Source organism: Ascaphus truei, chromosome 4 (assembly GCF_040206685.1).
Source record: "Ascaphus truei isolate aAscTru1 chromosome 4, aAscTru1.hap1, whole genome shotgun sequence".
NCBI lineage: Eukaryota > Metazoa > Chordata > Amphibia > Anura > Ascaphidae > Ascaphus > Ascaphus truei.
This window is the reverse complement of record NC_134486.1, coordinates 180978300-180995546: the sequence shown is the minus strand read 5'-3', so window position 1 is coordinate 180995546 and position 17247 is coordinate 180978300.

The window sequence follows — 17247 nt, the reverse complement described above, 5'->3', positions numbered from 1 at the left end:
ACCCCTGACTATACCGGGGATACGCTTATCACAATGCCTTTCTGGTCTGTGCTGAAGCAGGGCATTCTGGCAGCCAAGTGGCTTGACCTATATTAGTGAGCCTGGTTACCCCCTCTCGGAACCACAGACTTAGAAATCGCCAGCTCATATACAGTGCATAAAATATATTTATATAATATATTTATATATATACCCTTATACACCATTTTAATAAAAAATATCACAAAATTATTGTAAGTCCCTCGGGAAGAGTGAAAGACGCGCACGTTCATTTTCAGAGCTCCTAGACCTTCCTATAAGAAGTTAGCCAAAAAGTAGCTTCGAAAAACGCTTAGGTTAAGTTTCAGAGTTGCTTCTAATGTACCAAAGTTGGACTTAGACATAATTTCACTCTCACAACATTATGGCTGGTTGGAGACAGTCCGAACCACAAGTACCGGGTCCATGGTTCTGGGCGTATACTGGGGGGACGGGGACGACTCCCATTAACCCCTGACTATACCGGGGATACGCTTATCACAATGCCTTTCTGGTCTGTGCTGAAGCAGGGCATTCTGGCAGCCAAGTGGCTTGACCTATATTAGTGAGCCTAATTACCCCCTCTCGGAACCACAGACTTAGAAATCGCCAGCTCATATACAGTGCATACTTTTTTTTATATAATATATTTATATATATACCCTTACAGTATACACCATTTAAATAAAAAATATCACAAAATTCTTCTAAGTCCCTCGGGATGAGTGAAAGACGCGCACGTTCATTTTCAGAGCTCCTAGACCTTCCTATAAGAAGTTAGCCAAAAAGTAGCTTCGAAAAACGCTTAGGTTAAGTTTCAGAGTTGCTTCTAATGTACCAAAGCTGGACTTAGACATAATTTCACTCTCACAACATTATGGCTGGTTGGAGACAGTCCGAACCACAAGTACCGGGTCCATGGTTCTGGGCGTATACTGGGGGGACGGGGACGACTCCCATTAACCCCTGACTATACCGGGGATACGCTTATCACAATGCCTTTCTGGTCTGTGCTGAAGCAGGGCATTCTGGCAGCCAAGTGGCTTGACCTTTATTAGTGAGCCTGGTTACCCCCTCTCGGAACCACAGACTTAGAAATCGCCAGCTCATATACAGTGCATAATTTTTTTTTATTTAATATATTTATATATATACCCTTATACACCATTTTAATAAAAAATATCACAAAATTCTTCTAAGTCCCTCGGGAAGAGTGAAAGACGCGCACGTTCATTTTCAGAGCTCCTAGACCTTCCTATAAGAAGTTACACAAAAAGTAGCTTCGAAAAACGCTTAGGTTAAGTTTCAGAGCTGCTTCTAATGTTCCAAAGCTGGACTTAGACATAATTTCACTCTCACAACATTATGGCTGGTTGGAGACAGTCCGAACCACAAGTACCGGGTCCATTGTTCTGGGCGTATACTGGGGGGACGGGGACGACTCCCATTAACCCCTGACTATACCGGGGATACGCTTATCACAATGCCTTTCTGGTCTGTGCTGAAGCAGGGCATTCTGGCAGCCAAGTGGCTTGACCTATATTAGTGAGCCTGGTTACCCCCTCTCGGAACCACAGACTTAGAAATCGCCAGCTCATATACAGTGCATAAAATATATTTATATAATATATTTATATATATACCCTTATACACCATTTTAATAAAAAATATCACAAAATTATTGTAAGTCCCTCGGGAAGAGTGAAAGACGCGCACGTTCATTTTCAGAGCTCCTAGACCTTCCTATAAGAAGTTAGCCAAAAAGTAGCTTCGAAAAACGCTTAGGTTAAGTTTCAGAGTTGCTTCTAATGTACCAAAGTTGGACTTAGACATAATTTCACTCTCACAACATTATGGCTGGTTGGAGACAGTCCGAACCACAAGTACCGGGTCCATGGTTCTGGGCGTATACTGGGGGAACGGGGACGACTCCCATTAACCCCTGACTATACCGGGGATACGCTTATCACAATGCCTTTCTGGTCTGTGCTGAAGCAGGGCATTCTGGCAGCCAAGTGGCTTGACCTATATTAGTGAGCCTGGTTACCCCCTCTCGGAACCACAGACTTAGAAATCGCCAGCTCATATACAGTGCATACTTTTTTTTATATAATATATTTATATATATACCCTTATACACCATTTTAATAAAAAATATCACAAAATTCTTCTAAGTCCCTCGGGAAGAGTGAAAGACGCGCACGTTCATTTTCAGAGCTCCTAGACCTTCCTATAAGAAGTTAGCCAAAAAGTAGCTTCGAAAAACGCTTAGGTTAAGTTTCAGAGCTGCTTCTAATGTACCAAAGCTGGACTTAGACATAATTTCACTCTCACAACATTATGGCTGGTTGGAGACAGTCCGAACCACAAGTACCGGGTCCATTGTTCTGGGCGTATACTGGGGGGACGGGGACGACTCCCATTAACCCCTGACTATACCGGGGATACGCTTATCACAATGCCTTTCTGGTCTGTGCTGAAGCAGGGCATTCTGGCAGCCAAGTGGCTTGACCTATATTAGTGAGCCTGGTTACCCCCTCTCGGAACCACAGACTAAGAAATCGCCAGCTCATATACAGTGCATAAAATATATTTATATAATATATTTATATATATACCCTTATACACCATTTTAATAAAAAATATCACAAAATTCTTCTAAGTCCCTCGGGAAGAGTGAAAGACGCGCACGTTCATTTTCAGAGCTCCTAGACCTTCCTATAAGAAGTTAGCCAAAAAGTAGCTTCGAAAAACGCTTAGGTTAAGTTTCAGAGTTGCTTCTAATGTACCAAAGTTGGACTTAGACATAATTTCACTCTCACAACATTATGGCTGGTTGGAGACAGTCCGAACCACAAGTACCGGGTCCATGGTTCTGGGCGTATACTGGGGGAACGGGGACGACTCCCATTAACCCCTGACTATACCGGGGATACGCTTATCACAATGCCTTTCTGGTCTGTGCTGAAGCAGGGCATTCTGGCAGCCAAGTGGCTTGACCTATATTAGTGAGCCTGGTTACCCCCTCTCGGAACCACAGACTTAGAAATCGCCAGCTCATATACAGTGCATAAAATATATTTATATAATATATTTATATATATACCCTTATACACCATTTTAATAAAAAATATCACAAAATTCTTCTAAGTCCCTCGGGAAGAGTGAAAGACGCGCACGTTCATTTTCAGAGCTCCTAGACCTTCCTATAAGAAGTTAGCCAAAAAGTAGCTTCGAAAAACGCTTAGGTTAAGTTTCAGAGTTGCTTCTAATGTACCAAAGTTGGACTTAGACATAATTTCACTCTCACAACATTATGGCTGGTTGGAGACAGTCCGAACCACAAGTACCGGGTCCATGGTTCTGGGCGTATACTGGGGGAACGGGGACGACTCCCATTAACCCCTGACTATACCGGGGATACGCTTATCACAATGCCTTTCTGGTCTGTGCTGAAGCAGGGCATTCTGGCAGCCAAGTGGCTTGACCTATATTAGTGAGCCTGGTTACCCCCTCTCGGAACCACAGACTTAGAAATCGCCAGCTCATATACAGTGCATACTTTTTTTTATATAATATATTTATATATATACCCTTATACACCATTTTAATAAAAAATATCACAAAATTCTTCTAAGTCCCTCGGGAAGAGTGAAAGACGCGCACGTTCATTTTAAGCGCTCCTAGACCTTCCTATAAGAAGTTAGCCAAAAAGTAGCTTCGAAAAACGCTTAGGTTAAGTTTCAGAGTTGCTTCTAATGTACCAAAGTTGGACTTAGACATAATTTCACTCTCACAACATTATGGCTGGTTGGAGACAGTCCGAACCACAAGTACCGGGTCCATGGTTCTGGGCGTATACTGGGGGGACGGGGACGACTCCCATTAACCCCTGACTATACCGGGGATACGCTTATCACAATGCCTTTCTGGTCTGTGCTGAAGCAGGGCATTCTGGCAGCCAAGTGGCTTGACCTATATTAGTGAGCCTGGTTACCCCCTCTCGGAACCACAGACTTAGAAATCGCCAGCTCATATACAGTGCATACTTTTTTTTATATAATATATTTATATATATACCCTTATACACCATTTAAATAAAAAATATCACAAAATTCTTCTAAGTCCTTTGGGAAGAGTGAAAGACGCGCACGTTCATTTTCAGAGCTCCTAGACCTTCCTATAAGAAGTTAGCCAAAAAGTAGCTTCGAAAAACGCTTAGGTTAAGTTTCAGAGTTGCTTCTAATGTACCAAAGTTGGACTTAGACATAATTTCACTCTCACAACATTATGGCTGGTTGGAGACAGTCCGAACCACAAGTACCGGGTCCATGGTTCTGGGCGTATACTGGGGGAACGGGGACGACTCCCATTAACACCTGACTATACCGGGGATACGCTTATCACAATGCCTTTCTGGTCTGTGCTGAAGCAGGGCATTCTGGCAGCCAAGTGGCTTGACCTATATTAGTGAGCCTGGTTACCCCCTCTCGGAACCACAGACTTAGAAATCGCCAGCTCATATACAGTGCATACTTTTTTTTATATAATATATTTATATATATACCCTTATACACCATTTTAATAAAAAATATCACAAAATTCTTCTAAGTCCTTTGGGAAGAGTGAAAGACGCGCACGTTCATTTTCAGAGCTCCTAGACCTTCCTATAAGAAGTTAGCCAAAAAGTAGCTTCGAAAAACGCTTAGGTTAAGTTTCACAGTTGCTTCTAATGTACCAAAGCTGGACTTAGACATAATTTCACTCTCACAACATTATGGCTGGTTGGAGACAGTCCGAACCACAAGTACCGGGTCCATGGTTCTGGGCGTATACTGGGGGGACGGGGACGACTCCCATTAACCCCTGACTATACCGGGGATACGCTTATCACAATGCCTTTCTGGTCTGTGCTGAAGCAGGGCATTCTGGCAGCCAAGTGGCTTGACCTTTATTAGTGAGCCTGGTTACCCCCTCTCGGAACCACAGACTTAGAAATCGCCAGCTCATATACAGTGCATAATTTTTTTTTATTTAATATATTTATATATATACCCTTATACACCATTTTAATAAAAAATATCACAAAATTCTTCTAAGTCCCTCGGGAAGAGTGAAAGACGCGCACGTTCATTTTCAGAGCTCCTAGACCTTCCTATAAGAAGTTAGCCAAAAAGTAGCTTCGAAAAACGCTTAGGTTAAGTTTCAGAGCTGCTTCTAATGTACCAAAGCTGGACTTAGACATAATTTCACTCTCACAACATTATGGCTGGTTGGAGACAGTCCGAACCACAAGTACCGGGTCCATTGTTCTGGGCGTATACTGGGGGGACGGGGACGACTCCCATTAACCCCTGACTATACCGGGGATACGCTTATCACAATGCCTTTCTGGTCTGTGCTGAAGCAGGGCATTCTGGCAGCCAAGTGGCTTGACCTATATTAGTGAGCCTGGTTACCCCCTCTCGGAACCACAGACTTAGAAATCGCCAGCTCATATACAGTGCATAAAATATATTTATATAATATATTTATATATATACCCTTATACACCATTTTAATAAAAAATATCACAAAATTATTGTAAGTCCCTCGGGAAGAGTGAAAGACGCGCACGTTCATTTTCAGAGCTCCTAGACCTTCCTATAAGAAGTTAGCCAAAAAGTAGCTTCGAAAAACGCTTAGGTTAAGTTTCAGAGTTGCTTCTAATGTACCAAAGTTGGACTTAGACATAATTTCACTCTCACAACATTATGGCTGGTTGGAGACAGTCCGAACCACAAGTACCGGGTCCATGGTTCTGGGCGTATACTGGGGGAACGGGGACGACTCCCATTAACCCCTGACTATACCGGGGATACGCTTATCACAATGCCTTTCTGGTCTGTGCTGAAGCAGGGCATTCTGGCAGCCAAGTGGCTTGACCTATATTAGTGAGCCTGGTTACCCCCTCTCGGAACCACAGACTTAGAAATCGCCAGCTCATATACAGTGCATACTTTTTTTTATATAATATATTTATATATATACCCTTATACACCATTTTAATAAAAAATATCACAAAATTCTTCTAAGTCCCTCGGGAAGAGTGAAAGACGCGCACGTTCATTTTCAGCGCTCCTAGACCTTCCTATAAGAAGTTAGCCAAAAAGTAGCTTCGAAAAACGCTTAGGTTAAGTTTCAGAGTTGCTTCTAATGTACCAAAGTTGGACTTAGACATAATTTCACTCTCACAACATTATGGCTGGTTGGAGACAGTCCGAACCACAAGTACCGGGTCCATGGTTCTGGGCGTATACTGGGGGGACGGGGACGACTCCCATTAACCCCTGACTATACCGGGGATACGCTTATCACAATGCCTTTCTGGTCTGTGCTGAAGCAGGGCATTCTGGCAGCCAAGTGGCTTGACCTATATTAGTGAGCCTAATTACCCCCTCTCGGAACCACAGACTTAGAAATCGCCAGCTCATATACAGTGCATACTTTTTTTTATATAATATATTTATATATATACCCTTACAGTACACCATTTAAATAAAAAATATCACAAAATTCTTCTAAGTCCCTCGGGATGAGTGAAAGACGCGCACGTTCATTTTCAGAGCTCCTAGACCTTCCTATAAGAAGTTAGCCAAAAAGTAGCTTCGAAAAACGCTTAGGTTAAGTTTCAGAGTTGCTTCTAATGTACCAAAGCTGGACTTAGACATAATTTCACTCTCACAACATTATGGCTGGTTGGAGACAGTCCGAACCACAAGTACCGGGTCCATGGTTCTGGGCGTATACTGGGGGGACGGGGACGACTCCCATTAACCCCTGACTATACCGGGGATACGCTTATCACAATGCCTTTCTGGTCTGTGCTGAAGCAGGGCATTCTGGCAGCCAAGTGGCTTGACCTTTATTAGTGAGCCTGGTTACCCCCTCTCGGAACCACAGACTTAGAAATCGCCAGCTCATATACAGTGCATAATTTTTTTTTATTTAATATATTTATATATATACCCTTATACACCATTTTAATAAAAAATATCACAAAATTCTTCTAAGTCCCTCGGGAAGAGTGAAAGACGCGCACGTTCATTTTCAGAGCTCCTAGACCTTCCTATAAGAAGTTACACAAAAAGTAGCTTCGAAAAACGCTTAGGTTAAGTTTCAGAGCTGCTTCTAATGCACCAAAGCTGGACTTAGACATAATTTCACTCTCACAACATTATGGCTGGTTGGAGACAGTCCGAACAACAAGTACCGGGTCCATTGTTCTGGGCGTATACTGGGGGGACGGGGACGACTCCCATTAACCCCTGACTATACCGGGGATACGCTTATCACAATGCCTTTCTGGTCTGTGCTGAAGCAGGGCATTCTGGCAGCCAAGTGGCTTGACCTATATTAGTGAGCCTGGTTACCCCCTCTCGGAACCACAGACTTAGAAATCGCCAGCTCATATACAGTGCATACTTTTTTTTATATAATATATTTATATATATACCCTTATACACCATTTTAATAAAAAATATCACAAAATTCTTCTAAGTCCCTCGGGAAGAGTAAAAGACGCGCACGTTCATTTTCAGCGCTCCTAGACCTTCCTATAAGAAGTTAGCCAAAAAGTAGCTTCGAAAAACGCTTAGGTTAAGTTTCAGAGTTGCTTCTAATGTACCAAAGTTGGACTTAGACATAATTTCACTCTCACAACATTATGGCTGGTTGGAGACAGTCCGAACCACAAGTACCGGGTCCATGGTTCTGGGCGTATACTGGGGGGACGGGAACGACTCCCATTAACCCCTGACTATACCGGGGATACGCTTATCACAATGCCTTTCTGGTCTGTGCTGAAGCAGGGCATTCTGGCAGCCAAGTGGCTTGACCTATATTAGTGAGCCTAATTACCCCCTCTCGGAACCACAGACTTAGAAATCGCCAGCTCATATACAGTGCATACTTTTTTTTTATATAATATATTTATATATATACCCTTATACACCATTTAAATAAAAAATATCACAAAATTCTTCTAAGTCCCTCGGGAAGAGTGAAAGACGCGCACGTTCATTTTCAGAGCTCCTAGACCTTCCTATAAGAAGTTAGCCAAAAAGTAGCTTCGAAAAACGCTTAGGTTAAGTTTCAGAGTTGCTTCTAATGTACCAAAGCTGGACTTAGACATAATTTCACTCTCACAACATTATGGCTGGTTGGAGACAGTCCGAACCACAAGTACCGGGTCCATGGTTCTGGGCGTATACTGGGGGGACGGGGACGACTCCCATTAACCCCTGACTATACCGGGGATACGCTTATCACAATGCCTTTCTGGTATGTGCTGAAGCAGGGCATTCTGGCAGCCAAGTGGCTTGACCTTTATTAGTGAGCCTGGTTACCCCCTCTCGGAACCACAGACTTAGAAATCGCCACCTCATATACAGTGCATAATTTTTTTTTATTTAATATATTTATATATATACCCTTATACACCATTTTAATAAAAAATATCACAAAATTCTTCTAAGTCCCTCGAGAAGAGTGAAAGACGCGCACGTTCATTTTCAGAGCTCCTAGACCTTCCTATAAGAAGTTAGCCAAAAAGTAGCTTCGAAAAACGCTTAGGTTAAGTTTCAGAGTTGCTTCTAATGTACCAAAGTTGGACTTAGACATAATTTCACTCTCACAACATTATGGCTGGTTGGAGACAGTCCGAACCACAAGTACCGGGTCCATGGTTCTGGGCGTATACTGGGGGAACGGGGACGACTCCCATTAACCCCTGACTATACCGGGGATACGCTTATCACAATGCCTTTCTGGTCTGTGCTGAAGCAGGGCATTCTGGCAGCCAAGTGGCTTGACCTATATTAGTGAGCCTGGTTACCCCCTCTCGGAACCACAGACTTAGAAATCGCCAGCTCATATACAGTGCATACTTTTTTTTATATAATATATTTATATATATACCCTTATACACCATTTTAATAAAAAATATCACAAAATTCTTCTAAGTCCCTCGGGAAAAGTGAAAGACGCGCACGTTCATTTTCAGAGCTCCTAGACCTTCCTATAAGAAGTTACACAAAAAGTAGCTTCGAAAAACGCTTAGGTTAAGTTTCAGAGCTGCTTCTAATGTACCAAAGCTGGACTTAGACATAATTTCACTCTCACAACATTATGGCTGGTTGGAGACAGTCCGAACCACAAGTACCGGGTCCATGGTTCTGGGCGTATACTGGGGGAACGGGGACGACTCCCATTAACCCCTGACTATACCGGGGATACGCTTATCACAATGCCTTTCTGGTCTGTGCTGAAGCAGGGCATTCTGGCAGCCAAGTGGCTTGACCTATATTAGTGAGCCTGGTTACCCCCTCTCGGAACCACAGACTTAGAAATCGCCAGCTCATATACAGTGCATACTTTTTTTATATAATATATTTATATATACAGTATACCCTTATACACCATTTTAATAAAAAATATCACAAAATTCTTCTAAGTCCCTCGGGAAGAGTGAAAGACGCGCACGTTCATTTTCAGCGCTCCTAGACCTTCCTATAAGAAGTTAGCCAAAAAGTTGCTTCGAAAAACGCTTAGGTTAAGTTTCAGAGTTGCTTCTAATGTACCAAAGTTGGACTTAGACATAATTTCACTCTCACAACATTATGGCTGGTTGGAGACAGTCCGAACCACAAGTACCGGGTCCATGGTTCTGGGCGTATACTGGGGGGACGGGGACGACTCCCATTAACCCCTGACTATACCGGGGATACGCTTATCACAATGCCTTTCTGGTCTGTGCTGAAGCAGGGCATTCTGGCAGCCAAGTGGCTTGACCTATATTAGTGAGCCTGGTTACCCCCTCTCGGAACCACAGACTTAGAAATCGCCAGCTCATATACAGTGCATAAAATATATTTATATAATATATTTATATATATACCCTTATACACCATTTTAATAAAAAATATCACAAAATTCTTCTAAGTCCCTCGGGAAGAGTGAAAGACGCGCACGTTCATTTTCAGAGCTCCTAGACCTTCCTATAAGAAGTTACACAAAAAGTAGCTTCGAAAAACGCTTAGGTTAAGTTTCAGAGCTGCTTCTAATGTACCAAAGCTGGACTTAGACATAATTTCACTCTCACAACATTATGGCTGGTTGGAGAGAGTCCGAACCACAAGTACCGGGTCCATTGTTCTGGGCGTATACTGGGGGGACGGGGACGACTCCCATTAACCCCTGACTATACCGGGGATACGCTTATCACAATGCCTTTCTGGTCTGTGCCGAAGCAGGGCATTCTGGCAGCCAAGTGGCTTGACCTATATTAGTGAGCCTGGTTACCCCCTCTCGGAACCACAGACTTAGAAATCGCCAGCTCATATACAGTGCATAAAATATATTTATATAATATATTTATATATATACCCTTATACACCATTTTAATAAAAAAAATCACAAAATTCTTCTAAGTCCCTCGGGAAGAGTGAAAGACGCGCACGTTCATTTTCAGCGCTCCTAGACCTTCCTATAAGAAGTTAGCCAAAAAGTAGCTTCGAAAAACGCTTAGGTTAAGTTTCAGAGTTGCTTCTAATGTACCAAAGCTGGACTTAGAAATAATTTCACTCTCACAACATTATGGCTGGTTGGAGACAGTCCGAACCACAAGTACCGGGTCCATGGTTCTGGGCGTATACTGGGGGGACGGGGACGACTCCCATTAACCCCTGACTATACCGGGGATACGCTTATCACAATGACTTTCTGGTCTGTGCTGAAGCAGGGCATTCTGGCAGCCAAGTGGCTTGACCTTTATTAGTGAGCCTGGTTACCCCCTCTCGGAACCACAGACTTAGAAATCGCCAGCTCATATACAGTGCATAAAATATATTTATATATATACCCTTATACACCATTTTAATAAAAAATATCACAAAATTCTTCTAAGTCCCTCGGGAAGAGTGAAAGACGCGCACGTTCATTTTCAGAGCTCCTAGACCTTCCTATAAGAAGTTAGCCAAAAAGTAGCTTCGAAAAACGCTTAGGTTAAGTTTCAGAGTTGCTTCTAATGTACCAAAGCTGGACTTAGACATAATTTCACTCTCACAACATTATGGCTGGTTGGAGACAGTCCGAACCACAAGTACCGGGTCCATGGTTCTGGGCGTATACTCGGGGGACGGGGACGACTCCCATTAACCCCTGACTATACCGGGGATACGCTTATCACAATGCCTTTCTGGTCTGTGCTGAAGCAGGGCATTCTGGCAGCCAAGTGGCTTGACCTTTATTAGTGAGCCTGGTTACCCCCTCTCGGAACCACAGTCTTAGAAATCGCCAGCTCATATACAGTGCATACATTTTTTTTATATAATATATTTATATATATATACCCTTATACACCATTTTAATAAAACATATCACAAAATTCTTGTAAGTCCCTCGGGAAGAGTGAAAGACGCGCACGTTCATTTTCAGAGCTCCTAGACCTTCCTATAAGAAGTTAGCCAAAAAGTAGCTTCGAAAAACGCTTAGGTTAAGTTTCAGAGTTGCTTCTAATGTACCAAAGCTGGACTTAGACATAATTTCACTCTCACAACATTATGGCTGGTTGGAGACAGTACGAACCACAAATACCGGGTCCATGGTTCTCGGCGTATTCTGGGGGGACGGGACGACTCCCATTAACCCCTGACTATACCGGGGATACGCTTATCACAATGCCTTTCTGGTCTGTGCTGAAGCAGGGCATTCTGGCAGCCAAGTGGCTTGACCTTTATTAGTGAGCCTGGATACCCCTTCTCGGAACCACAGACTTAGAAATCGCCAGCTCGTATACAGTGCATAAAATATATTTATATAATATATTTATATATATACCCTTATACACCATTTTAATAAAAAATATCACAAAATTCTTGTAAGTCCCTCGGGAAGAGTGAAAGACGCGCACGTTCATTTTGAGAGCTCCTAGACCTTCCTATAAGAAGTTAGCCAAAAAGTAGCTTCGAAAAACGCTTAGGTTAAGTTTCAGAGTTGCTTCTAATGTACCAAAGCTGGACTTAGACATAATTTCACTCTCACAACATTATGGCTGGTTGGAGACAGTCCGAACCACAAGTACCGGGTCCATGGTTCTGGGCGTATACTGGGGGGACGGGGACGACTCCCATTAACCCCTGACTATACCGGGGATACGCTTATCACAATGCCTTTCTGGTCTGTGCTGAAGCAGGGCATTCTGGCAGCCAAGTGGCTTGACCTTTATTAGTGAGCCTGGTTACCCCTTCTCGGAACCACAGACTTATAAATCGCCAGCTCATATACAGTGCATAAAACATATTTATATATATACCCTTATACACCATTTTAATAAAAAATATCACAAAATTCTTGTAAGTCCCTCGGGAAGAGTGAAAGACGCGCACGTTCATTTTCAGAGCTCCTAGACCTTCCTATAAGATGTTAGCCAAAACGTAGCTTCGAAAAACGCGTAGGTTAAGTTTCAGAGTTGCTTCTAATGTACCAAAGCTGGACTTAGACATAATTTCACTCTCACAACATTATGGCTGGTTGGAGACAGTCCGAACCACAAGTACCGGGTCCATGGTTCTGGGCGTATACTGGGGGGACGGGAACGACTCCCATTAACCCCTGACTATACCGGGGATACGCTTATCACAATGCCTTTCTGGTCTGTGCTGAAGCAGGGCATTCTGGCAGCCAAGTGGCTTGACCTTTATTAGTGAGCCTGGTTACCCCCTCTCGGAACCACAGACTTAGAAATCGCCAGCTCATATACAGTGCATAAAATATATTTATATATATACCCTTATACACCATTTTAATAAAAAATATCACAAAATTCTTCTAAGTCCCTCGGGAAGAGAGAAAGACGCGCACGTTCATTTTCAGAGCTCCTAGACCTTCCTATAAGAAGTTAGCCAAAAAGTAGCTTCGAAAAACGCTTAGGTTAAGTTTCAGAGTTGCTTCTAATGTACCAAAGCTGGACTTAGACATAATTTCACTCTCACAACATTATGGCTGGTTGGAGACAGTCCGAACCACAAGTACCGGGTCCATGGTTCTGGGCGTATACTGGGGGGACGGGGACGACTCCCATTAACCCCTGACTATACCGGGGATACGCTTATCACAATGCCTTTCTGGTCTGTGCTGAAGCAGGGCATTCTGGCAGCCAAGTGGCTTGACCTTTATTAGTGAGCCTGGTTACCCCCTCTCGGAACCACAGACTTAGAAATCGCCAACTCATATACAGTGCATAAAACATATTTATATATATACCCTTACACACCATTTTAATAAAAAATATCACAAAATTCTTGTAAGTCCCTCGGGAAGAGTGAAAGACGCGCACGTTCATTTTCAGAGCTCCTAGACCTTCCTATAAGATGTTAGCCAAAACGTAGCTTCGAAAAACGCGTAGGTTAAGTTTCAGAGTTGCTTCTAATGTACCAAAGCTGGACTTAGACATAATTTCACTCTCACAACATTATGGCTGGTTGGAGACAGTCCGAACCACAAGTACCGGGTCCATGGTTCTGGGCGTATACTGGGGGGACGGGAACGACTCCCATTAACCCCTGACTATACCGGGGATACGCTTATCACAATGCCTTTCTGGTCTGTGCTGAAGCAGGGCATTCTGGCAGCCAAGTGGCTTGACCTATATTAGTGAGCCTGGTTACCCCCTCTCGGAACCACAGACTTAGAAATCGCCAGCTCATATACAGTGCATAAAATATATTTATATATATACCCTTATACACCATTTTAATAAAAAATATCACAAAATTCTTCTAAGTCCCTCGGGAAGAGTGAAAGACGCGCACGTTCATTTTCAGAGCTCCTAAACCTTCCTATAAGAAGTTAGCCAAAAAGTAGCTTCGAAAAACGCTTAGGTTAAGTTTCAGAGTTGCTTCTAATGTACCAAAGCTGGACTTAGACATAATTTCACTCTCACAACATTATGGCTGGTTGGAGACAGTCCGAACCACAAGTACCGGGTCCATGGTTCTGGGCAACTGGGGGGACGGGGACGACTCCCATTAACCCCTGACTATACCGGGGATACGCTTATCACAATGCCTTTCTGGTCTGTGCTGAAGCAGGGCATTCTGGCAGCCAAGTGGCTTGACCTTTATTAGTGAGCCTGGTTACCCCCTCTCGGAACCACAGTCTTAGAAATCGCCAGCTCATATACAGTGCATACATTTTTTTTATATAATATATTTATATATATACCTTTATACACCATTTTAATAAAACATATCACAAAATTCTTCTAAGTACCTCGGGAAGAGTGAAAGACGCGCACGTTCATTTTCAGAGCTCCTAGACCTTCCTATAAGAAGTTAGCCAAAAAGTAGCTTCGAAAAACGCTTAGGTTAAGTTTCAGAGTTGCTTCTAATGTACCAAAGCTGGACTTAGACATAATTTCACTCTCACAACATTATGGCTGGTTGGAGACAGTACGAACCACAAATACCGGGTCCATGGTTCTCGGCGTATTCTGGGGGGACGGGGACGACTCCCATTAACCCCTGACTATACCGGGGATACGCTTATCACAATGCCTTTCTGGTCTGTGTTGAAGCAGGGCATTCTGGCAGCCAAGTGGCTTGACCTTTATTAGTGAGCCTGGTTACCCCCTCTCGGAACCACAGACTTAGAAATCGCCAGCTCGTATACAGTGCATAAAATATATTTATAATATATTTATATATATACCCTTATACACCATTTTAATAAAAAATATCACAAAATTATTGTAAGTCCCTCGGGAAGAGTGAAAGACGCGCACGTTCATTTTGAGAGCTCCTAGACCTTCCTATAAGAAGTTAGCCAAAAAGTAGGTTCGAAAAACGCTTAGGTTAAGTTTCAGAGTTGCTTCTAATGTACCAAAGCTGGACTTAGACATAATTTCACTCTCACAACATTATGGCTGGTTGGAGACAGTCCGAACCACAAGTACCGGGTCCATGGTTCTGGGCGTATACTGGGGGGACGGGGACGACTCCCATTAACCCCTGACTATACCGGGGATACGCTTATCACAATGACTTTCTGGTCTGTGCTGAAGCAGGGCATTCTGGCAGCCAAGTGGCTTGACCTTTATTAGTGAGCCTGGTTACCCCTTCTCGGAACCACAGACTTAGAAATCGCCAGCTCATATACAGTGCATAAAATATATTTATATATATACCCTTATACACCATTTTAATAAAAAATATCACAAAATTCTTCTAAGTCCCTCGGGAAGAGTGAAAGACGCGCACGTTTATTTTCAGAGCTCCTAGACCTTCCTATAAGAAGTTAGCCAAAAAGTAGCTTCGAAAAACGCTTAGGTTAAGTTTCAGAGTTGCTTCTAATGTACCAAAGCTGGACTTAGACATAATTTCACTCTCACAACATTATGGCTGGTTGGAGACAGTCCGAACCACAAGTACCGGGTCCATTGTTCTGGGCGTATACTGGGGGGACGGGGACGACTCCCATTAACCCCTGACTATACTGGGGATACACTTATCACAATGCCTTTCTGGTCTGTGCTGAAGCAGGGCATTCTGGCAGCCAAGTGGATTGACCTTTATTAGTGAGCCTGGTTACCCCCTCTCGGAACCACAGACTTAGAAATCGCCAGCTCATATACTGTACAGTGCATAAAATATATTTATATAATATATTTATATATATACCCTTATACACAATTTTAATAAAAAATATCACAAAATTCTTCTAAGTCCCTCGGGAAGAGTGAAAGACGCGCACGTTCATTTTCAGAGCTCCTAGACCTTCCTATAAGAAGTTAGCCAAAAAGTAGCTTCGAAAAACGCTTAGGTTAAGTTTCAGAGTTGCTTCTAATGTACCAAAGTTGGACTTAGACATAATTTCACTCTCACAACATTATGGCTGGTTGGAGACAGTCCGAACCACAAGTTCCGGGTCCATGCTTCTGGGCGTATACTGGGGGGACGGGGACGACTCCCATTAACCCCTGACTATACCGGGGATACGCTTATCACAATGCCTTTCTGGTCTGTGCTGAAGCAGGGCATTCTGGCAGCCAAGTGGCTTGACCTATATTAGTGAGCCTGGTTACCCCCTCTCGGAACCACAGACTTAGAAATCGCCAGCTCATATACAGTGCATACATTTTTTTTATATAATATATTTATATATATACCCTTATACACCATTTTAATAAAAAATATCACAAAATTCTTCTAAGTCCCTCGGGAAGAGTGAAAGACGCGCACGTTCATTTTCAGAGCTCCTAGACCTTCCTATAAGAAGTTAGCCAAAAAGTAGCTTCGAAAAACGCTTAGGTTAAGTTTCAGAGTTGCTTCTAATGTACCAAAGTTGGACTTAGACATAATTTCACTCTCACAACATTATGGCTGGTTGGAGACAGTCCGAACCACATGTACCGGGTCCATTGTTCTGGGCGTATACTGGGGGGACGGGGACGACTCCCATTAACCCCTGACTATACCGGGGATACACTTATCACAATGCCTTTCTGGTCTGTGCTGAAGCAGGGCATTCTGGCAGCCAAGTGGCTTGACCTTTATTAGTGAGCCTGGTTACCCCCTCTCGGAACCACAGACTTAGAAATCGCCAGCTCATATACAGTGCATAAAATATATTTATATAATATATTTATATATATACCCTTATACACCATTTTAATAAAAAATATCACAAAATTCTTCTAAGTCCCTCGGGAAGAGTGAAAGACGCGCACGTTCATTTTCAGCGCTCCTAGACCTTCCTATAAGAAGTTAGCCAAAAAGTAGCTTCGAAAAACGCTTAGGTTAAGTTTCAGAGTTGCTTCTAATGTACCAAAGTTGGACTTAGACATAATTTCACTCACAACATTATGGCTGGTTGGAGACAGTCCAAACCACAAGTACCGGGTCCATGGTTCTGGGCGTATACTGGGGGGACGGGGACGACTCCCATTAACCCCTGACTATACCGGGGATACGCTTATCACAATGCCTTTCTGGTCTGTGCTGAAGCAGGGCATTCTGGCTGCCAAGTGGCTTGACCTATATTAGTGAGCCTGGTTACCCCCTCTCGGAACCACAGACTTAGAAATCGCCAGCTCATATACAGTGCATAATATATACTTATATATATACCCTTATACACCATTTTAATAAAAAATATCACAAAATTCTTCTAAGTCCCTCGGGAAGAGTGAAA